This window comes from Rutidosis leptorrhynchoides, chromosome 4 (genome assembly GCF_046630445.1).
Source record: "Rutidosis leptorrhynchoides isolate AG116_Rl617_1_P2 chromosome 4, CSIRO_AGI_Rlap_v1, whole genome shotgun sequence".
Taxonomy (NCBI): Eukaryota; Viridiplantae; Streptophyta; class Magnoliopsida; order Asterales; family Asteraceae; genus Rutidosis; species Rutidosis leptorrhynchoides.
The window spans coordinates 378,966,867-378,994,320 of NC_092336.1; positions in this window are offsets into that span (position 1 = coordinate 378,966,867).

The window sequence follows — 27,454 nt, forward strand, 5'->3', positions numbered from 1 at the left end:
ATCAGCTGGAAATCCACGGACCTCAGCATCAAACAGGGTCGCCAAGTGGTCAGACTTATCCTAACCATGAGAGGATCTGTCTCGTACAATGGGGGGGGGCACCATCCAAATTAGCTTATAAGACTAATGAATCAGATCCCCAGAAAGGATAATCTCCTTAAAGATTAAAAATCAGCTTTTAAGACTGATATTACTCAATCCTTGAGATTGACCTTAAAGATTGAGAATTACAAACTCATGGAATTCGATGATATCTAAACTCGAGCTTGAACGAGAAAATATTTTGATCAAATTACAAACCGATTTGTTTTCTGAAAACCCATTTTCAATGCGTTCATTACCATTGAACGTAAAATCCTGAGAATTCATCGGAATTTATTAGGTCACTTGAACCAAATCGGGTGTCAACCGTAAGAACGGTGGTTGCATAGTATGGTCGAAGACAGGACCTTGTGCCAGACCGAAAAACTATAGGGTGAGCTTTACTATTGCTCCTACAAAGGATAGTAATTGCATCCGACATGATATAGACCATAATCAAAAGCATGTCACGGGACATTGCCTTAACAGTTGCTTCTTCAACGCTTTCCTTTACAACCGGACGGTAGTTTACCGAAAGGTAATATACAGAGCAAGTATACTGGACGTGTTGCTTTCCTAATACAAAGTTAGCAAGTGGGTGACACAAAACCATAAGTTTTGAACTAAAATTTTCAAATCTGAAACCCACAAAACCCACAAAACCCACAAATACATTTTGCAAACACCGGTGAAGGGTTATTCCGGAAAACTTATCTAGTGTAAAAACTAGATTGAATTTTCAAAATATCAAATATTTTCATAAAGATCCAATTTCCTAACGGATCTAAATTTTCATAATCATGTGGGACTGTAAACCACAACGTTACTATCATTGTTCATACCACCGTATATTTATCACTGATGTACAAAGTGTGAAGAATAAAGAAGTGATTCAAGTATGTTTTTATTCAAAGTTCTATATTGTTTGAGGACAAGCAACGCTCAAGTGTGGAAATATTTGATAATGCTAAAAACGAACATATATTTCATAGCATTATCCTTCAAGAAAGACAAGCTTTTAGTTGCAATTGTTCTATTTTTCAAGTTATATTCGTTTAAATAATAAAAGGTGAAGATAAAAGACAGATTCGACGAATTGAAGACGCAAATGACCAAAAAGCTAAAAAGTACAAAGTACAATCTAAGTGGTTCAAATTATTGATGAGAAACGTCTAAAAATGGTAAGAGTACAAGCCGCAAAAAGCAAAGTACAAGATATTAAATTATACGAAAAGGCGTTCGAAAATTCGGAACCGGGACCTGAGTCAACTATCAACGCACGACGCAACGGACCTAAAATTACAAATTAACTATGCACATAAATAATTATATATATATATATATATATATATATATATATATATATATATATATATATATATATATATATATATATATATTATATTTATATATTAAAAACCGTCGGCAAGATAGGATCCAAAGTATGTGACCTGGAAATGGAACCTCCGCACTCGCGGAGCTGTGAAGCACAAAAGCTCCTCACTCGCGGAGCTGTACAGTGAAACGTGGGCCTATAAAAGGCCGCGCATTCTGATCGATTCCTTACTCATTTTTCAATCTCTCTCTCACGATATATATACATATATATTTTATAATTTTAATTTTAATTTAAGATTAATAATAATAAGGTTATGTTAGCGAATGTTGTAAGTGTGTAAGTCGAAATTCTGTCCGTGTAACGCTACGCTATTATTAATCATTGTAAGTTATGTTCAACCTTTTTAAATTAATGTCTCGTAGCTAAGTTATTATTATGCTTATTTAAATTGAAGTAATCATGATGTTGGGCTAAGTATTAAAGACGGGGTAATTGGGTTTTAGACCATAATTGGGGTTTGGACAAAAGATCGACACTTGTAGAAATTAGGACTATGGACTATTAATGGGCTTTATATTTGTTTAACTGAATGATAGTTCGTTAATTTAATATAAAGATTTACAATTGGACGTAATTATAAATAACCACATACACTCGATCGGACACGATGGGCGGTATATTTATAAATACTAATAATCGTTCATTTAACCAGACATGGGAATGGATTAATAGTCAATGGACTCATTAAAACATGGGTGAATTATGTACAAGGACATTTGGCGTAATTGTTAACAAAGTATTAAAACCTTGGGTTACACGCAGTCGATATCCAGGTGTAATTATTAAACAAAGTATTAAGACCTTGTTACAGTTTAAGTCCCCAATTAGTTGAAATATTTGACTTCGGGTATAAGGATAATTTGACGAGGACACTCGCACTTTATATTTATGACTGATGGACTGTTATGGACAAAAACCATATGGACATATTGAATAATCCAGGACAAAGGACAATTAACCCATGGTAATAAGCTAAAATCAACACGTCGAACATCATGATTACGGAATTTAAATAAGCATAATTCCTTTATTTTATATCTTATTGCATTTTTAATTATCGTACTTTTTAATTATCGCAATTTATTTATCGTCATTTTATTTATCGCACTTTAATTTATCGCAATTTTATTATCGTCATTTACTTTACGCTTTAAATTAAGTTATATTTATTTTTAATATTTTACATTAGTTTTTAACTGTGACTTAAGACATAAAATCGACAAACCGGTCATTAAACGTTAAAAACCCCCCTTTTATAATAATACTACTACTTATATATATATATATATATATATATATATATATATATATATATATATATATATATATATATATATATATATATATATATATATATATAAATATATATGTACATATATATTTATATCTTTACAATTATAGGTTAAAATAATTATAGCGTTAAACTTGTTTACTGTATCCCTGTGGAACGAACCGGACTTACTAAAAACTACACTACTGTACGATTAGGTACACTGCCTATAAGTGTTGTAGCAAGGTTTAGGTATATCCACTCTATAAATAAATAAATAACTTGTGTAAAATTGTATCGTATTTAATAGTATTTCGCAATAAAAATATAACTATTTCGTATACACCGCTGCACACATCAGTGAAGCAACTCCAGAATAAGTTGATAACGTTATTGAAGGTTCGGTGGGGATATAGAAAAGGATCAGAATTTATGTGGGAACCCGAAGAGTGGCAGATGATTTACTAACCCTCAGTGCACCAGGATTGGTTTGTGAGGATACAAACAGCTCAACGGGACGAGAGTTGTAATAGTCCAGAACTTGCAGTGTGGATGCGTGCCGTGTAGCCTATTCTGCGCGTCGCGTAGTAAGTCGGGCATCTGGGGGGTTTTCTATGTAAATATTTCATTTTGTGGGGAGTATCGTGAACTTCCAAGTACTATCTGGACAGAAGAGGATTCCAGAGTTTTCACTCCTATTCTCCTCTCCCTCACTCTAAACAAAGTTGAAGGATTGTGCTAGGGTTTACAAGTTTGAGGTTTTTTTGATTATTTAACTCGAAATTGAAGCATATCTTGGTAATTAAGGATTGTTCTAGCATCTTTTCATCATTATCATCTCTATTCTTAAAGTGGTATGAAACTCTAACATTACTATGTACTTTAAATTGGGGCTTTGTGTAACAACCCTGCTTTTTCCGTCATTTCTGTTAACTGTCCATTAGTTGATTTAACGGTGATTACGGTGATTATTTGACTTTTATGTGTTTAAGTGTATTAAATGCATACGTGGTCCTTGGAGGGTTATTTAAATTAATATGGGTTAATGTTAATCGATAAATATATTTCGGATAAAGAAATACGATAAAAATGTTACGGTTTGAATAAGTGCAAAAACTACTTTTCGAGCAACGAAACGATCGGGTTTATTTTAATAATTATTAACTTTTTAAAAATATTTAATTTATTGGGTTTTTAATAAATTAAACGTTTGGTTGCGTTTTAATGATCGATTTAGCGTTCCGGACCTTCGTTACGTCTAAACGACACTTGAAATGAGCCACGAACACACTCTTGCGCAAAACACTAGCCCGGGAGACACCCATTTGGGCCATTCGTCCGACCCCACTCCCCCTCCCCCCTTATAATTTAATTTTTGGGCATAATTGAGGGACTTGTTTGTTAATTAGTGATATTAGGCCCTAGTATTTAAGACTAAGCCTGTCCTAAACTACTGCATACTATCCTAAACCTATTTTTTGCAGTCGATTCCCTCTCCTTCTTTCTCCCAATCGACGACACACACACCCAAGCAATCACCATCAATTTTTAACTTTTAGCCTTAACCTTGAACACGAATCTTGTAATTCCCTTCGTTCTCTACGCATAGGTGTAATCTATTTGACGATCAAAGGTATAATTTTACATACCCTAGCTCTAAAAATTCTGATTTTGTAAAGTTTTATAGTTTATGTTGGTCAATTGCTCGATTCATCGCGTTTGTATGTATTGTTAGTCGTTAATTCGATCGTATTGATTGTTTTGTGTGAAAACCGAATTATTTATTGATGATACTGATATGATGGACTTGTTTTCTGTAAATGATTATTATCTAGATGGAAAGAGGCCGAAAAATTAATAATGTTAGGCTCAAGAATCAATTGATTTCGTTATCGTACGCTCAAGATATGTTAAATTGAAGTTTTGTTGTGTTCTTGCCATGAATCCGAATTTTTTGAGGTGTTTGAATTGTGAATTATGTTATAACATGTTAACTATTGTATATATGACTTAAAAACACTCATGTTAGACTAGGATTTCATGCGGTTTGGATTTGTATAGCTTCCGTTATGCTTAATTGAATGAACATGAAAAACTTATTTGATCATTACCTTGGAATTGACTTTTTAATTCATTTGCAATGAGGTGATTGTAGTGACTCGAACTTTTTCATGATTATATATTATATGAGATTAATATTTACATGAATAAATATTTCCAACATGTTAAGTAATCAAACTTGTTAAGACTTGATTAATTGAAATGAGTTTATGTAGACAATTGACCACCCCGTTTGCCTGATGATTCACGAACGTCATAACTTGTGATAATTATATAATCGTTTTATTTTTTTTATGATGTAAGTTTTTATTTTATATATATATATATATATATATATATATATATATATATATATATATATATATATATATATATATATAAGAAGAAATACAATTAAATCAAAGATGTACAACTAAAACACTATTTACTACGGTAAAACACTATTTGCTACAGTAAAACACTATTTACTACAGTAAATTTTCTCTTTGCTACAGTAAAATACTATTCACTACAGTAAAAACTATTTGCTACAGTAAAATACTATTTGCTACAGTACTATTTGCTACAGTACGCGCTATTTACTACAGTACACTATTTACTCGTATTCAATCCGTATTCGTACTCGTACAATACACAACTTCTAAATGTATATACTATTGGTATATACACTTCAATGATCAGCTCTTAGCAGCCTTAATGAGTCACCTAAACATGTAGGAACCATCATTTGGCAACTAGCATGAAATATCTAATAAAAATACAAACTAATGGAACCTTATATTCAAGGGTAGGATCACGTTTTTCTTCACCAACCATAAACACATTTTCATTCCAACTTTTATGCATCAAATTACTCTCTCTCAATTCCTCTCTTATTGTTCTAAGTGTTCTTCATTATTTTCTTCATAATCTAGCTCAATCTAACTCAATCTAGTTAACCTAGATCAACATACAAAACAATTACTCAAGAACACTTCATAAACACTTTAAAGTTTACAAGTTTACTTCTAAGCTTTCTAATCCATTCCAAGTAATCATCTAAGATCAAGAAACCCCTGTTATTTACAGTAGTTTATCATTCTAATTCAAGGTGTAATTCATATTCAAACTTTGATTCAATTTCTATAACTATAACAATCTTAATTCGAGTAGAAATCTTACTTGAACTTGTTTTCGTGTCATGATTCTACTTCAAGAACTTTCAAGCCATCCAAGATCCTTTAAAGCTAGATCATTTCTTGTCACTTCCAGTAGGTTTATCTACTAAACTTAAGGTAGTAATGATGTTCATAATATCATTCGATTCATATATATAAAACTATCTTATTCGAAGATTATAACTTGTAATCACTAGAACATAGTTTAGTTAATTCCAAACTTGTTCGCAAACAAAGTTAATCCTTCTAACTTGACTTTTAAAATCAACTAAACACATGTTTTATATCTATATGATATGCTAACTTTATGATTTAAAACCTGGAAACACGAATAACACCGTAAAACCGGACATACGCCGTCGTAGTGAAACCGGGGGCTGTTTTGGGTTAGATAATTAAAAACTATGATAAACTTTGATTTAAAAGTTGTTCTTCTGGGAAAATGATTTTTCTTATGAACATGAAACTATATCCAAAAATCATGGTTAAACTCAAAGTGGAAGTATGTTTTTCAAAATGGTCATCAAGACGTCGTTCTTTCGACTGAAATGACTACCTCTTACAAAAACGACTTGTAACTTATATTTCCGACTAGACTTAATTACACGTTTGGTCACTGTGGTTTGTCAAATATTGCAACTTTAGTCACTATAGTTTTTTTTTGCAAGTTTGGTCACTGTGGTTTCAAAAAATTACAAGTTTGGTCACTGTGGTTTCAAAAAATAACAATTTTAATCACTGAGTCTCACAGACATTTATTTGCTCCGTTAAAACATATCACGTGTTGATCATGTGAGGGGTATTTTCGTCTATTTGCACTAAATCACCAGCCAAGCCCTTTATTCCCTTTTCTTCTACGTTTGTTTTCCCCCTTCCATTTGAAACCCTAATTTCCAACAGTTCATCAATTCACCTGCAAATTAAATCAAGCTCACCTAGAATAAAAATAAAATTGATATACATTTACATACATATCTTCAATTCACCTGCAATTAAATAAAGCTGAATCGATACACATTTACATACATATCTTCTACAAAACAACCACCGCTAATATAAATGAAATTGATATACAGATCTGATACAGATCGATTGTATCTTCTACAAAACAACCACCGCCAACACTTACCGCCACCTGCAATAACCACGGGTCACCGCTAGTCACCATCATCGGCGCAAAAGCAGCACCGCCGCAACAGCAACACCGTCACCTTCATTTCTCATTTTGTTTCAGATCTGGAATTCGACAAACCTTTACCACCGTTGTTCGTTATAAGGTAATCGATTTGATTTTGTAGATCTACATCTCACATTATAATTTTCGTTTGTATACATGTGCATCTGGAATCATCTTGGAGAATTAGTAATCTATAAAGTGAGGTTGAAGATTAATCAAATATAAATATAAATATTTCTTTCAATCAAGAATCTTACTTATAAAAAGGAACTGTAAAGATGGAATCCAACAATACGAAGGCAGCGATATGTTTGATATAATTATTTTTATTTGGGTTTTTAATTTAGATTTAAATTTAATTTAATTCAGATATTAATTTTGATTTAGATTTAGATTTAGTTTTCTGTGATTTAGAGGAATTTAATTTGATTTGGGTATCTTTTAGATCAAAGGGAAGATGAAAATGAAGATGAGGTTTGAAATGGTTTGATTTAAGTTTGTGTTTAAATCAAAGCAGGGGTTTGGTTTCATTAATGTGTTTGATTTGAATCAGGTGATTGGTTTGAATCAAAGCAAGGTGTTTGGTTTCATTTATGTGATACTCGTATATAGTTGAAGTTACAAAGAAATTGACAAAATTACCCCTCACGTGATCAGCACATGATGTGTTCTAACGGACCAAAATAACGTCAGTTAGCTTGAGTGACTAAACTTGTAATTTTTTGAAACCACAGTGACTAAAGTTGCAAAAAAAAAAAACCATAGTGACTAAAGTTGCAATATTTGACAAACTACAGTGACCAAACGTGTAATTAAGTCTTCCGACTATAAACTTATACTTTTTCTGTTTAGAATCATAAATTTCAGTTCAATATGAAACTATAGCAACTTGAATCACTCAAAACGGATTTGAAACGAAGAAGTTATGGGTAAAACAAAATTGGATATTTTTACTTGTTGTAGCTACGTGAAATTTGTAACAAATCTATACAAATCATAACTTAACTAACTTATATTGTATTATACATGTATTCTAACATATATTATGTAATCTTGGGATACCATAGACACGTATACAATGTTTTGACATATCATATCAACCCATCTATATATATTATTTGGGAACAACCATAGACACTCTATATGCAGTAATGTTCGAGTTAGCTATAAAGGGTTGAGGTTGATTCCAAAATAATATATATACTTTGAGTTGTGATCTAGCCTGAGACTTGTATACACTGGGTCGTGGATTGATTCGAGATAATATATATTGATTTAATTCTGTACATCTAACTGTGGACAACTAATTGTAGATTACTAACGTTGGACTGCTAACTTAACAAACTTAAATCGTTAAAACGTAATAAAACATATTGTGAATATATTTCGATCATACTTTGATATATATGTATATATTTGTTATAGGTTCGTGAATCGATCAGTGGCCAAATCTGATTCTCAGCGAATTAAGAATCTGTGAAAGTGAGTTATAGTCCCACTTTTAAAATCTAATATTTTAGGATGAGGATACATGCAGTTTTATAAATGTTTTACAAAATAGACACAAGTATGCGAAACTACATTCTATGGTTGAATTATTATTACCAAATATCACCCTTTTTAGTCTAGTAATCTAAGAATTAGGGAACATAAACCCTAATTGACGTGAATCCTAAAGATAGATCTATTGGGCCTAACAAACCCCATCCGGGTTACGGATGCTTTAGTACTTCGATTTTATCATGTACGATGAGAGTCCCGGAATGATGGTGATATTCTAGACGCGTTCTGTTAATGTCGGTTACCAGGTGTTCACCATATGAATGATTTTTATCTCTATGTAGTTTATGCGAAATGCCTGATATGAGATGGATGTTTATGAAAAATGAAATCTTGTGGTCTATTATTACAATTTGATATATATAGGTTAAACCTATAACTCACCAACATTTTTGTTGACGTTTTTAAGCATGTTTATTCTCAGATGATTATTAAGAGCTTCCACTGTTGCATGCTAATTAAGGACAAGAATTGGAGTCAGCGTGCTTGTAATATATTGTCTAAAAACTGCAGTCGGAGATTTAAATCGATGTGTAATATTATTGTAAACCATTATGTAATGGTCGTATGAAAAATGTTATCGTTTAGATTATCATTACTGGATAATCTACGTTATGATTTTAAAACCTTTAACGATAAAATAAAGGTTATGGTTTGTTTTAAAAATGAATGCAGTCTTTGAAAAACGTCTCATATAGAGGTCAATACCTCCCAAGGAAATCAATTAATATGAAACGTTTATAATCGATATGAACGAGACATTTTAGTGATGATTTAGGTCTTTGCATTTCTGGAATATTCACATGTTATAGTTAACTTTTCATCTAGGCCTTGCATCATTTGGATTTGTGAAACTTTTGTAATATGCGAATCAAAACGATAATCTGAATTCAGTTCAAATTTGTAACGTATGCACCTATAGATTTATAGCATGAGTTTTGGACCTTTTGAGACATTGGCCTTCTGGATTATTGAACCTTGTATGTTATGTGATATATGTCTAGTTTATTGAAATCTCTGAAACTTGATGCATTGTGCACACTAAGGCCATAGATTTGGTGACTTTTGATTTGAGCTGAAACAGAATGTCCAACTTGATTGAATTAACTGTACCAATTGGCTAAACAAAAATGGCTGAATTTTGGATATGTGGTAATTTGATTTGTCCTTGAACCATGGCCACTGACCTAGCTTGATTTTCATGTCCCTAGCTCCGGTTATAGCCAATACGAGATTGGTGCGCAGTCAAAAACTGATTTAGTGAACCATAAATGCGTCCATTCTGAAACCCGACTTGTAGATATCGTATGAGACCCTGATATTGCTTTTTGGAAAAGTTTATATGTCTAGTTAAGATCTGGAGCTTATCATACTACCACGTATTATATGCTATGAGATATTGTGCATTGTTTGCAACTTGTACATGAACGTTATGCTAGACGATAAACTGTGATCGCGTATGTGACTAATTATGATCTGAAACGTGTTAGTTGACTTAGGTTTGACATGTTGACCAACATTTGACATTAACCTACTTATGTTGACTTTAATTGACCACCTTGACCAAGTTTGACTTTTGGTTTGACTTGGGTTGACTTTGTTTGACTTGCATGAATTAGTTGACTTTTACTTTGAAACGAGTCGAGTCGAGCAATAAGACAACTTACTCTATAAAACCACTATGTTATAAGACATAAATAATGACCAACCTATATGCGTATACTTAGGTTGCATTACTCGGATATAAACTATACAAGTTATTTGCTTACGTTTATTCAAGAGCTATTCAAAGGTGGGCCTACAGTCCCACTTTTACGTTCTATTTTTGGGATGAGAATACACGCTGATTACTTCCATTTTAAAAATGCTTTTATGTTTTGACACGAGTACTTATTATATAATTTGAGGTTTGTTCACAAAGCCCCTAGCTTGAATACTTTTATTATCTTCGGGTAAGCACAATTTAGATGAATGGATCCGTTAGGTTAGACAAACCTCACCCAAACAATATTAACTGTGGTGCATTTACTTTGAATATTAAATACACTCGAACAAGTGTATAACATTTTTATGGGATAAAAGGAGTGTAGTGGTTTCTATACTCAGGTCATTGTTAGTATTCAGGTGCACATGGATTAGGTAAACATTATGCAACTTCGGGGTGTGCGTATTGAAATCTTGTGATCAAATGCGATTAAACTATTTTTCTGAATAAAGTTTTTCAGATACTATATTACGTTATTTAAAACTATGGGTTACAAACAAATGAGATAAAACTTGACATTATATTGTCTACAAATATTTGAAACTTGACATGATAGCGTCTACAAACATTTGAAACAGGACGCGGTGTTGTCTGCAAACTTTTAACATTAAACCTTGGTGGTCTTTCACTAATAAATGTTTTCTGAAAAATCATTTCTTAAACATACTGTATTGTTTACCTAAAACCTGTAGATTCACTCAACATTATAGTTGATCCGTTTTGCGTGTTTTATTCTCAGGTATTAATTGCTTCCGATGTAAAACTTTGCTGTTATGTAGAAGTCAAGCCAAGCACTGAGACCAGAGTTAACATCCTGTTAATGGATTCAGATGGGGTGTTAAATTTTGTGTTAGTTTCTTTGAATTTAGGTTGTTTTTGGTGTAGTGGGTGGTGTTTGGGTGTATGTATGTATGTATGTATGTATGTATGTATGTATGTATGTATGTATGTATGTATGTATGTATGTATGTATGTATGTATGTTATCTTGCTTTGTTACTTAAAAACAATATTGGTAGTTTCAAACTCTAATTTTGAAGTGAGATATTATGTGTTTGTAAAAGCCATGATGTTAAGAAGTGTAGATGATGATATTTTCCAAAAGTGAAAGACGATTTTTTTTACTAAATTGGGATTCTTGAAGAAATGAAGCTTGAGTTTTAATTTTTGGTTGGGTTGAGACTAAGTAGATTAGAGTAGAAAGGGTTTCACTATATTATGTATTTGTAACTTAAACTTGAAAGGTGTCAATTTGGGTATTGGTTATGAGTCATAGGAGATTTGAATGGAGGAGTGTACTTATGTACACTTCTTTATTAGAATAGAATTAGTGGAGTTTTGTGTAAAAAAGAATTGCTATGTGCTTGTAGGTTTCTAGAAGTATAATTGTGTTTCGTTGATTCAAGCTTGGAAGAATTTTTCGGAAGTGAGTACTTTATAGTTAAATGGGTTGTATGTCATAGGTTGCAATCGTGCAACAAATGGCATATGACTTCGGGGATAAGTCCCCACTACCGTAGATTTGACCGAGGCTAATATAATTAGTCAAGGAAATGTGGTAGTGCGGAGTTGGTTATTTGTCTAGTTCAAATGCCACACTTGTAGTATGACTACGGATTCGTTAGTTATGCGGTAGACTTATATTTGTTATATGTTTTAATTGCGATAGTTGTTGCTTGTTTACTTATATCGTGCTCGCTAAGCGTAAGCTTACTTGTGTAGTGGTTACCATTTTCTAGGATCTTGTGGAGTTAGTACAAAAGGAAAACTGATAGAGTATAGGTTCTAGCTAGACGAAGTAGTTTTGGTAAGTGGATGTTCCTATCCCGACCCCGTGGATTTGATGACCATTTTTTTGGGAATATGCCACTTTAAAGTCTTCGGTAGATGTAACTTGTGCAAAGATGTGTATGTCATATAACATGTAGTTTTGGATATGCATGGTCTTTCGCTTAACATGTAAACTTTGTTTGGAATGTCGAAAACTAAAATCAAAGTGTATAAACGCACATAGACGGGTTTCGGACTAAAATTGTGTATTTTGGTGATATAAATGTATGGGTCTTTGGTGCAGGTCAAAATTGAATTTTTGAAATTGGTTAAAGCGTTGAATTTGGTCAAATGTAGTAAAAATGCAGTTGTTGGGCCGAACAGCTTTAGTGCGCGCCGCACAGAATGTTGGGGCGCTCTACATTAATGCTGAATTCAGGATCAGTAGATGTTCAGTGTCGGTGCGCGCCGCGTACTTAGTGACGCTCCGTGTAGGAATTTTTTTTTTTTTTTTTGAGTCCAGGGCGTTTCACTTAGTCATATATAAACCATCCATTTTTTTCCAAATGCCTGTAGACGTGGTCTCTTTTCCCACTTCCTTAAAAGCTTTGTCACCAACACTTAATATAGTTGCATTATGGACATTCTCATTGATCTCTTGCTTTTCTTTATCAAATAAACTATCAGACAGACTTTCAATTCGTTCCAACGCACCAGCTACACCTTGGTGAACCAGAAGTAACTTCATCATTAATCTTCATAAATCAAAATCATTCTTCCCATTCTCAAGATCAAACTTAGTCCACAACATCTTTACAACTATTTTTTTCTTTTCTAATCACCGATTAATCAAAACATCTTTTATTTACGCTGGAACCTTAACTGTGGGCTCTGACACCAGTTGTTATAAATTGTAAATGAAATGATGAAATTGATTAACAAGATTTATTCGAATTTTATTAAATTATACACAAAATGTATTACATCGATATCACATAAAAATGCATTGAATTCCAGAAACACAATAAACAATGGCTTATATCACCATTCAGCTAGTAAGAAAATTCTAATGACTTATTTTCACTATTGACACCAACTTTACTAACTTGGCATAACTGAACCCTGCAAAACACCTGTACATAATACCCACATGTGACAATATTAATCCCATTGTCACAAGAGGTATAAATATTTTAAAAGAATGTGGCTCGAACCCGCACCGACATGTGTGAAGAGCTTTCACCTAGCGGATCACAGCTTCTAAAGTGACAAGTGCCATTTGTGCCTAAGCGCGTTAATAGTTTTATTTGGATATTATTTTATGATATGTTGTATTAAGTTAAATTTATTTGCTAATTCTAAAATTTATACATATTAAAATATATTAAAGTTTTTACAAACTTTGTAATTTTCATCGGTGTTATATATATATATATATATATATATATATATATATATATATATATATATATATATATATATATATATATATATATATATATGGGCACGATCCGTGGCTAAGCTTAAAACGAGTACAAACCGGAAAAGCAAATGTGGACCACAAAATATCATAAAACTTCATTTTAGCTTAAAATGCATGGAAGGGTAAAACAATCATTTTAATAATTATAATTAATAAAATTAATTATACAAAAGTTAACATATTATGAACCACCTTCATCACCACCACCAACCACCACCACCACCACCAACCACCACCACCACCACCACCACCACCACCAACAACCAAGACCAACCACAACCTGCCACCGCCAACCGCCACCACCAAACCCACCACCACCATCCACCACCACCACCACCATCCACCACCACCACCAACCATCACCACCCACCACAACCAACCGCCACCACCCACCACCAACTACCACCATAAGTCCACAACCAACCACCACCAACACCACCTACCACCACCAACCACCATCCACCAACAACCACCACCAACCACCACCAACAACAACCACCACCACCACCACCAACCACCATCTACCACCACCACCCACCACTAACCATCACCAACAACCACCACTACCACCAACCATCACCACCACCACCACCAACCACCACTAACCACCACCACCACAACCAATCACCCACAACCAACCACCAACCACCCCTAACCACCACCACCACCAACCACCAACAACAACCACCACTACACAACACCATCACCACCAACCACACCACCACCACCACCACCACCAACCACCACCACCAACCACCCCCAACCATCACCACCACCACCACTACCAACAACCGCCAACCACCACCATCACCAACCACCACCACCACCAACCACCACCAACCACACCACCACTAACCACCACCACCAACCACCACCACAACCAAACACAACCAACCACAACCAACCACCACCAACCACCACCACCATCACCACCAACCACTACCACTCACCACCACCAACTACCACCACAACCAATCACAACCAACCACCACACCAACCACCACCAACAGCCACCAACAACCACCACCCACCATCCACCACCAACCACCACCACCAACCATCACACACCACCACCCACCTCAACCAACCACCACCATCACCACCAACCACTACCAACTACCACCACAACCAACCACCACCACCACCACAACCTACCACCATCCACCACCACCAACCACCACCACCCACCACCATCCACCACCACCAACCACCACCACCACCACCACATACCACCAACCACCACCAACCACCATCACCACGACCAACCACCACCACTACCAACCAACACCAACCACAACCCACCACCGGCCACCACCCACCGCCACCACCCACCACCACCACCACCCACCACCACCATCCACCACCAACCAACACCAACCAACACTAACCACCAACCATCACCACCCACTACCACCACCCACCACCACCCACCACCACCAACCGCCACCACCCACCACTACAACCACCAACTACCACCACAACCAACCACCACCAACACTACCAACCACCAACCACCACCACCACCACCAACCACCACCCAACACCACCCTCACCAACTACCAGCAACTATCACCACAATCAACCACCACCAACACCACCTACCACCAACCACCACCACCAACCACCATCAACCGCCAACCACCATCACTAACAACTACCACCACGACCAACCACCACCACCATCACCACCAACCACTACCACTCACCACCACCAAACACCACCAACAGCCACAACTAACCACCACCCACCACCCACCACCACCATCCACCTCCAACCATCACCACCACTAACCACCACCAACCACACCACCACTAACCACCACCACCAACCACCACTAACTACCACTACAACCAACCACCACCACCACCACCACAACCTACCACCATCCACCTCCACCAACCACCACCACCCACCACCATCCATTACCACCAACCAACACCAACCACCAACAACCACCACCACCAACCACCACTACTACACACCACCATCACCACCAACCACCACCACCACCACAACCACCACCACCAACCAACACTAACCACAACCCGCCAACGACAACCACCAACTACCACCACCAACCACCACCACTTACCACCACCAACCACCACCAACTATCACCACCCACCACCACCACACACCACCACCCACCACAACCAACCACCACCACCAACCAAAACCAACTATCACCACAACCAACCACCACCAACACCACCTACCACCAACCACCACCACCAACCACCACCACCACCCACCACCACCACCAACCACCAACCACCACCAACTACCACCACAACCAACCACCACCAACATCACCAACCACCATCAACAACGAACCACCACCACCAACAACTACCACCACAACCAACCACCACCAACCACCACCACCATCACCACCAACCACTACCACTCACCACCACCAACCACCACCAACACCCACAACTAACCACCACCACCACCCACTACCACCATCCACCACCAACCACCACCACCACTAAGCACCACCAACCACCACCACCACTAAGCACCACCAACCACCACCACCAACCACCACACACCACCACCCACCACAACCAACCACTACCACCACCACCAAGCACTACCAACTACCACCACAACCAACCACCACTACCACCTACCACCACCACCAAGCACTACCAACTACCACCACAACCAACCACCACTACCACCTACCACCATCTACCACCACCAACCACCACCACCTACCACCACCAACCACCACCAACCACCACCACCAGCCACCTCCACTACCTACCACCACCACCAATAACCACCACCAACCATCACCACTACCACCACGCACCACCACATATCACCACCACCCACCACCACCAACCACCACCACTGTAGTGACCCGAACTTTTCCATGTTTATATATATATATATTAAATGAAATTGTTATTTACATGATTAAGTGTTTCCAACATGTTAAGCAATAAAACTTATTAAGACTTGATTAATTGAAATAGGTTTCATATAGACAATTGACCACCCAAGTTGACCGGTGATTCACGAACGTTAAAACTTGTAAAAACTATACGATGACATATATATGGTTATATATATAGTTAACATGATTTTATTATAAGTATGTATCTCATTAGGTATTTTAACAATGAGTTATATACATAAAAATGAGACTATTAATTTAAGAAACTCGAAAACGATATATATAACGATTATCGTTATAACAACGTCTTACTAGGTACATATGAATCATATTAAGATATTGATACACTTGGTTAACTATGTTAAATGATAAGTAAATATATTATTAAGTGTATTAACAATGAAATACATATGTAAAAATAAGACTACTAACTTAATGATTTCGAAACGAGACATATATGTAACGATTATCGTTGTAACGACATTTAACTTTATATATATCATACTAAGATATATTATATATCATAATATCATGATAATATAACAATTTAACATCTCATTTTTTATAATAAATAATGGGTTAACAACATTCAACAAGATCGTTAACCTAAAGGTTTCAAAACAACATTTACATGTAACGACTAACGATGACTTAACGACTCAGTTAAAATGTATATACATGTAGTGTTTTAATAGGTATTCATACACTTTTGAAAGACTTCAAGACACTTATCAAAATACTTCTACTTAATAAAAATGCTTACAATTACATCCTCGTTCAGTTTCATCAACAATTCTACTCGTATGCACCCGTATTCGTACTCGTACAATACACAACTTTTAGATATATGTACTATTGGTATATACACTCCAATGATCTGCTCTTAGAAGCCCATGTGAGTCACCTAACATATGTGGGAACCATAATTTGGCAACTAGCATGAAATATCTCATAAAATTACAAAAATATGAGTAATCATTCATGACTTATTTACATGAAAACAAAATTACATATCCTTTATATCTAATCCATACACCAACGACCAAAAAAACCTACAAACACTTTCATTCTTCAATTTTCTTCATCTAATTGATCTCTCTCAAGTTCTATCTTCCAGTTCTAAGTGTTCTTCATAAATTCCAAAAGTTCTAGTTTCATAAAATAAAGAATACTTCCAAGATTACAAGTTTACTTCCAAGTTTTCTAAATCCATTCCAAGTAATCATCCAAGATCAAGAAACCTTTGTTACTTACAGTAGGTTATCTTTCTAATACAAGGTAATAATAATATTCAAACTTTAATTCAATTTCTATAACTATAACAATCTTATTTCGAGTAGAAATCTTACTTGAAATTGTTTTCGTGTCATGATTCTGCTTCAAGAACTTTCAAGCCATCTAAGGATCCTTTGAAGCTAGATCCATTTTTTTCATTTCCAGTAGGTTTATCCAAGAAACTTGAGGTAGTAATTATGTTCATAACATCATTCGATTCATACATAAAAAGCTGTCTTATTCAACGTTATAAACTTGTAATCACTAGAACATAGTTTAGTTAATTCTAAACTTGTTCGCAAATAAAGTTAATCCTTCTAACTAGACTTTTAAAATCAACTAAACACATGTTCTATATCTATATGATATGCTAACTTAATGATTTAAAAACCGGAAACACGATAAACACCATAAAACTGGATTTACACCGTCGTAGTAACACCGCGGGCTGTTTTGGGTTAGTTAATTAAAAACTATGATAAACTTTGATTTAAAAGTTGTTATTCTGGGAAAATGATTTTTAATATGAACATGAAACTATATCCAAAAATTATGGTTAAACTCAAAGTGGAAGTATGTTATCTAAAATGGTCATCTAGACGTCGTTCTTTCGACTGAAATGACTACCTTTACAAAAACGACTTGTAACTTATTTTTCCGACTATAAAAATATACTTTTTCTGTTTAGATTCATAAAATAGAGTTCAATATGAAACCATATCAATTTGATTCACTCAAAACGGATTTAAAATGAAGAAGTTATGGGTAAAACAAGATTGGATAATTTTTCTCATTTTAGCTACGTGAAAATTGGTAACAAATCTATTCCAACCATAACTTAATCAACTTGTATTGTATATTATGTAATCTTGAGATACCATAGACACGTATACAATGTTTCGACCTATCACGTCGACACATTTATATATATTTCAGAACAACCATAGACACTCTATATGTGAATGTTGGAGTTAGCTATACAGGGTTGAGGTTGATTCCAAAATATATATAGTTTGAGTTGTGATCAATACTGAGATACGTATACACTGGGTCGTGGATTGATTCAAGATAATATTTATCGATTTATTTCTGTACATCTAACTGTGGATAACTAGTTGTAGGTTACTAACGAGGACAACTAACTTAATAAACTTAAAACATCAAAATATATTAAAAGTGTTGTAAATATATTTTGAACATACTTTGATATATATGTATATATTGTTATAGGTTCGTGAATCAACCAGTGGCCAAGTCTTACTTCCCGACGAAGTAAAAATCTGTGAAAGTGAGTTATAGTCCCACTTTTAAAATCTAATATTTTTGAGATGAGAATACATGCAGGTTTTATAAATGATTTACAAAATATACACAAGTACGTGAAACTACATTCTATGGTTGAATTATCGAAATCGAATATGCCCCTTTTTATTAAGTCTGGTAATCTAAGAATTAGGGAACAGACACCCTAATTGACGCGAATCCTAAAGATAGATCTATTGGGCCTAACAGACCCCATCCAAAGTACCGGATGCTTTAGTACTTCGAAATTTATATCATATCCGAAGGGTGTCCCGGAATGATAGGGATATTCTTATATATGCATCTTGTTAATGTCGGTTACCAGGTGTTCACCATATGAATGATTTTTATCTCTATGTATGGGATGTGTATTGAAATATGAAATCTTTTGGTCTATTGTTACGATTTGATATATATAGGTTAAACCTATAACTCACCAACATTTTTGTTGACGTTTAAAGCATGTTTATTCTCAGGTGAATACTAAGAGCTTCCGCTGTTGCATACTAAAATAAGGACAAGATTTGGAGTCCATGTTTGTATGATATTGTGTAAAAACTTCATTCAAGAAACTGATTTCGATGTAACATATTTGTATTGTAAACCATTATGTAATGGTCGTGTGTAAACAGGATATTTTAGATTATCATTATTTGATAATCTACGTAAAGCTTTTTAAACCATTATTTATGAAATAAAGGTTAGGGTTTGTTTTAAAAATGAATGCAGTCTTTGAAAAACGTCTCATATAGAGGTCAAAACCTCGCAACGAAATCAATTAATATGGAACGTTTTTAATCAATAAGAACGGGACATTTCAACCACCACCCACCACCAACCACTGTAGTGACCCAAACTTTTCCATGTTTATATATATTAAATGAAATTGATAATTACATGATTAAGTATTTCCAACATGTTAAGCAATCAAACTTGTTAAGACTTGATTAATTGAAATAGGTTTCATATAGACAATTGACCACCCAAGTTGACCGGTGATTCACGAACGTTAAAACTTGTAAAAACTATATGATGGCATATATATGATTATATATAGTTAACATGATATTATGATAAGTAAGTATCTCATTAGGTATTTTAACAACGTCTTACTAAATACATATGAATCATATTAAGATATTGATACACTATATTTAATCATGATAAATGATAAATAAACATGTCATTAAGTGTATTAACAATGAACTACATATGTAAAAACAATACTACTAACTTAATGATTTCGAAATGAGACATATATGTAACGATTATCGTTGTAACAACATTTAACTGTATATATATCATATTAAGATATATTAATATATCATAATATCATGATAACGTAATAATTTAACATCTCTTTAGATATAATAAACAATGGGTTAACAACATTTAACAAGATCGTTAACCTAAAGGTTTCAAAACAATATTTACATGTAACGACTAACGATGATTTAACGACTCAGTTAAAATGTATATACATGTAGTGCTTTAATATGTATTCATACACTTTTGAAAGACTTCAAGACACTTATCAAAATACTTCTACTTAACAAAAATGCTTACAATTACATCCTCATTCAGTTTCATCAACAATTCTACTCGTATGCACCCGTATTCGTACTCGTACAATACACAGCTTTTAGATGTATGTATTATTGGTATATACACTCCAATGATCAACTCTTAGCAACCCATGTGAGTCACCTAACACATGTGGGAATCATCATTTGGCAACTAGCATGAAATATCTCATAAAATTACAAAAATATTAGTAATCATTCATGACTTATTTACAAGTAAACAAAATTACACATTCTTTATATCTAATCCATATACCAACGACCAAAAACACCTACAAACACTTTCATTCTTCAATTTTCTTCATCTAATTGATCTCTCTCAAGTTCTATCTTCAAGTTCTAAGTGTTCTTCATAAATTCTATAAGTTCTAGTTTCATAAAATCAAGAATACTTTCAAGTTTGCTAGCTTACTTCCAATCTTGTAAAGTGATCATCCAACCTCAAGAAATATTTCTTATTTACAGCAAGATATCTTTCTAATACAAGGTAATACTCATATTCAAACTTTGATTCAATTTCTATAACTATAACAATCTTATTTCGAGTGGAAATCTTACTTGAACTTGTTTTCGTGTCATGATTCTGCTTCAAGAACTTTCAAGCCATCAAAGGATCCTTTGAAGCTAGATCTATTTTTCTCATTTCCAGTAGGTTTACCTACTAAAATTAAGGTAGTAATGATGTTCATAACATCATTCGATTCATACATATAAAACTATCTTAATCGAAGATTTAAACTTGTAATCACTAGAACATAGGTTAGTTAATTCTAAACTTGTTCGCAAATAAAGTTAATCCTTCTAACTTGACTTTTAAAATCAACTAAACACATGTTCTATATCTATATGATATGCTAACTTAATGATTTAAAACCTGGAAACACGAAAAATACCGTAAAACCAGACATACGCCGTCGTAGTAACACCGCGGGCTGTTGTGGGTTTGATAATTAAAAACTATGATAAACTTTGATTTAAAAGTTGTTATTCTGAGAAAATGATTTCTATTATGAACATGAAACTATATCCAAAAATTATGGTTAAACTCAAAGTGGAAGTATGTTTTTCAAAATGGTCATCAAGACGTCGTTCTTTCGACTGAAATGACTACCTCTTACAAAAATGACTTGTAACTTATATTTCTGACTATAAACCTATACTTTTTCTGTTTAGATTCATAAAATATAGTTCAATATGAAACCATAGCAATTTGATTCACTCAAAACGGATTTAAAACGAAGAAGTTATGGGTAAAACAAGATTGGATATTTTTAATTGTTGTAGCTACGGGAAATATTGTAAAAATTCTATACAAATCATATCCTAGCTAACTTATATTGTATTATACATGTATTCTAATATATTATGTAATCTTGGGATACCATAGACACGTATGCAAATGTTTTGACATATCATATCGACCCATGTATATATATTATTTGGAACAACCATAGATACTCTATATGCAGTATTGTTGGAGTTAGCTATACAGGGTTGAGGTTGATTCCAAAAATATATATACTTTGAGTTGCGATCTAGCCTGAAACGTGTATACACTGGGTCGTGGATTGATTCAAGATAATATATATCGATTTATTTCTGTACATCTAATTGTGGATAACTAGTTGTAGGTTACTAACGAGGACAGCTGACTTAATAAACTTAAAACATTAAAATGTATTAAAGATGTTGTAAATATATTTTGAACATACTTTGATATATATATATACATATTTGTTATAGGTTCGTGAATCAACCAGTGGCCAAGTCATACTTCCCGACGAAGTAAAAATCTGTGAAAGTGAGTTATAGTCCCACTTTTAAAATCTAATATTTTGGGATGAGAATACATGCAATTTTATAAATGTTTTACGAAATAGACACAAGTAAATGAAACTACATTATATGGGTGAATGATCGAAGCCGAATATGCCCCTTTTTAGCTTGGTAGCCTATGAATTTGGGAACAGACCCCCAAATTGACGCGAATCCTAAAGATAGATCTATCGGGCCCAACAAGCCCCATTCTGGAATTTGGAATGCTTTAGTACTTTGAAATTATCATGTCCGATGGGTGTCCCGGAATGATGGGGATATTCTATATGCATCTTGTTAATGTCGGTTACCAGGTGTTGACCATATGAATGAATTTTATCTCTATGTATGGGATGTATATTGAAATATGAAATCTTGTGGTCTATTATTATGATTTGATAATATATAGGTTAAACCTATAACTCACCAACATTTTTGTTGATGTTTTAAGCATGTTTATTCTCAGGTGATTATTAAGAGCTTCCGCTGTTGCATACTAAAATAAGGACAAGATTTGGAGTCCATGCTTGTATGATATTGTGTAAAAACTGCATTCAAGAAACTTATTTTTGATGTAATATATTCTTATTGTAAACCATTATGTAATGGTCATGTGTAAACGGTATATTTTAGATTATGATTATTTGATAATCTACGTAATACTTTTTAAACCTTTATCGATAAAATAAAGGTTATGGTTGTTTTAAAAATGAATGCAGTCTTTGAAAAATGTCTCATATAGAGGTCAAAACCTCGCGACGAAATCAATTAATATGAAACGTTTATAATCAATATGAACGGGACATTTCAGTTGGCATCAGAGCTGGTATAACGCCGTCCATGTGTGGCGGGTTAGTCGTAAAGGAGGTTCTCACAGTGTTACCTGTGACAAAGCATTGGCTCTTACTCCTTGTGATCCCTTACGAGGGTTGGCAGTAGCTGAGAGGCACGCCCTAAAATCAGTATCTGAGGTACACTTAGTGGTCACCAGGCGGTTAGCTGGGAAGGCACTGGGTGGGACGGTGGTTGTCCCCAACTGTATTTCAATTGGTATCCGAGCGTTGGTCTTAGAGAACCAGAAATTTGCATTAGTGTGTCTTATCGAGTTTGTTAGGATACATTAGTGAGTCTGGACTTTGACCGTGTTTTCTTTAAAAACGATTGCTTAACACTTTTGTTGGAAACTATATATTATTAACATGTAAATATTATGTGATATATTAACCTCTTAATGTGTTTGATTTTATGTGATAGATGTCTACCACTAGTACAAATCTCATCGACTCACCTAATAATAATGAAGAGTCGAATATAATTTGGGAAGATTCACAAATTCCCGAAGAAGAACTGGAAGAGGAGGAACCGGAAGAAGAGGAACCGGAAGAAGAGGAACCGGAAGAAGAGGAACCAGAAGAAGAGGAATCGGAAGAGGAGGAACCGGAAGAAGAAGAGGTTCCGGAGGAAGAAATACTAATACCTATAGTAAATCGATTAAATAAAAGAAAATCATCAACCAACGGACCAAAATTAAAAATGGTCAATGGTGTTTCCGCCGAAGAAGTAAAATATTGGGAAGATTACCAATTTTCCGATGAATCGGATCCCGATGAGGATTTTGATGATGTTATAGAAATTACCTCGACCCAATTTAATATAGAAAAAGAAAATAATAAGGGAAAAGGTATAAAAATAGAGAAACCTGATTCCAACCCCGATGAACTTTATATGTATCGGCAACGTCCGTATTTTCTAAATTGTAACAATATCCCGGGAACCTCTAAACCACCAGGTTTTTCTAAACCATTGTGGAAAACGACGGCTCGTATTAGAGGAACACCATATATTCCTAGAAAATTAGGAAAACGAACCAAGTCCGAAGAAGAAGAAACCAGTGATTCAGATTAGAGGGTTGTAATCATGTTGTGTATTATATGTATTGTAGTGTGCTTGTACTTTTATGTTCTATGTAAAAATTGCTTGTATTGTTTGTTAATTATCTTTTACGAATCTAATCCTTGTCTATTTTACAGTATAAAAACAAAATGGACGTTAAGGGTAGACAACCGAATATTTTAGAAGATCTACCAGAGGATATGATTGAGGAAATCTTGTCTAGAGTCGGTCAGAATTCATCAGCACAATTAATTATGGCAAAATTAACTTGTCAAACATTTGAAAGACTTTCCAGAAATGCCTTAGTTTATAAAAGACTTTCCTTTGATAGGTGGGGTATATCACATTGGGGAGACTGTAAGTTACGCCGTGTTTTCTTTAAAGCATTAAATGCGGGGAATCCAAATGCAATTTTACGCTACGGGTTAAGAACCTATTTTGACTCAACATATCCCAACATAGGATTTCGTGAGTTAGAAAGAGCTTCTAACATGCAACATAAAGAAGCATGTTATACTTACGGGTTAGTGATGTTCGCTTCTTACCAAAGTGAGAAAAAGAATATCGGGTTACAACTTTTAAATAAAACCTTCCCACAAGTGACGGATTCAGTAGTTGGGGTGAGAAAAAAGGTTTTTAGTTTATTGCGAGGCTGTTGGACATTACGAAACCCTCGTCCTTTTGACGACATTACAACATGCTGCCTAGCCAATGGTCATAACGGTTACTTTCCACAAGACCAAGGATGGGAAGTCGTCTTAGTAAAACTTGAATGCATGACTTGTTTCTGGACTTATGAATTACGTGTCTTTATTTCTTTTGCTGAACAACTTGCGTATTAACTAGAATTGCCTTTATAGCTGCTGAGTAGCAAAGATATTATGTGCTATATTTCATCCTATATGTATAATAGTGGTATTGTATGTTTGTAAAATATTGTATAAAGGTTTGAACGCGAAATATTATTGTAATAAGTTTTTCATATAGAAGCGTAGTAGTTGAGTTGTATAGTAGCTAGTAAGTATGAACTTAACGGGTAGATACTACCCGAATTAAATCTATAAAATGCTAATATGAAGAAAAAGCTTTTATAAATAAGTTCATATAATGCTACGAAATACTATTGACTACTCTTAAATTCTATACGATTAACTCAATTCTTTTGGCTATTTTTGAAGGAAATGGCACCGACGACTCATCAGAATTTGAACATGAGAGAGGAAAACTTCCGTGTTTTCCTTGTAGCAAACATAGCCGCAGTACAGGCTGCGATGCAAAATAACAATAACTCTGGATCTAGCAGTGGAACTAATTCCACAAGAAATCGTGTAGGATGCTCATACAAAGAATTCACTGCCTGCAAACCTTTGGAATTTGATGGAACTAAAGGACCAATTGGATTGAAACGGTGGACCGAGAAAGTCGAATCGGTGTTTGCCATAAGTTAGTGTACTGAAGATGACAAAGTTAAGTACGCCACGCATACCTTTACAGGTACTGCGTTAACATGGTGGAACACCTATCTTAAACAGGTAGGACAAAATGCTGCTTACGCACTACCGTGGTCAGCATTCAAGCAATTGATGAACTACCAGTACCGTCCTAGAAACGAAGTCAATAAGCTCAAGGTAGAGCTTAGAGAGTTACGAACACAAGGGTTCGACATTACCACATATGAACGACGATTCACAGAGTTGTGCCTATTATGTCCAGGAATGTTCGAAGATGAAGAAGAGAAGATCGACGTGTTTATAAAAGGGTTACCAGTAAGGATTCAAGAAGATGTGAGTTCACACGAGCTCGCTTCCATACAAAAGGCAAGTAGAATGGCTCATAAACTCATAAATCAGATTGAGGGAAGAATTAAAGAGCAGACGGTCGAAGAAGCCAACACGAAACAACTCAAGAGGAAGTAGGAGGAAAACGGTGACAAGAATCACCAGTACAACAACAATAACAATTACAACCACAATCTCAACAACTATCCCAACAACCGCAACAACAATCGCAACAATAACCGCAATCCTAACAATAACTACAACAAACGTCCCAAAAACAACAACAACTACAACAACCGTTCCAACAACAATAACAATCCCAATAACAACCTCAATAACAACAACGGCAACAAAAACCAAAAATGCCAAAGGTGTGAAGAGTACCAACAGAATGGGTTCTGCACGATATTTTGCACCAAGTGTAAAAGAACTGGCCATGGTGTGAAAAAGTGTGAGGTCTACGGACCAAAGTTTAACAGAACTAAAGGGACAAATAGTGGCGAAAAAAGTAATGCCGCCTTTGTTTGTGATGGATGTGAAAAACCGGGCCACATTAGAAGTAATTGCCCGAATCAGGGGAATACTAATCGGCAGGGCCGCGGAAGAGTTTTCAATATTAATACGGCAGAAGCGCAGGAAGACCCGGAGATTGTTACTGCTATGTTTCTTATTGACAATAAATCTGCTTATGTTTTATTTTATTCGGGTGCGGATAGAAGCTATATGAGCAGAGATTTTTATGCTAATTTAAGTTGCCCATTGATGCCTTTGAATAGTAAATTTTTACTCGAATTAGCAAATGGTAAATTAATTTCAGCAGATAATATATGTCGAGATAGAGAAATTAAACTGGGGGAAGAAACGTTTAAAATTGATTTAATACAGTCGAGTTAGGGAGTTTTGATGTAATAATTGGCATGGACTGGTTGAAAAAGGTGAGAGCAGAGGTCGTTTGTTACAAAAATGCGATTCGCATTATGCGTGAAAAAGGAAAACCTTTAATGGTGTACGGAGAAAAGAACAACGCGAAATTAAATCTTATTAGTAGTTTGAAGGCGCAAAAACTAATAAGAAAAGGTTGTTACGTCATTCTAGCACACATCAAGGAAGTTAAACCTGAAGAAAAGAACATCAGTGATGTTCCCATCGCAAAACAATTTCCTGATGTATTCTCAAA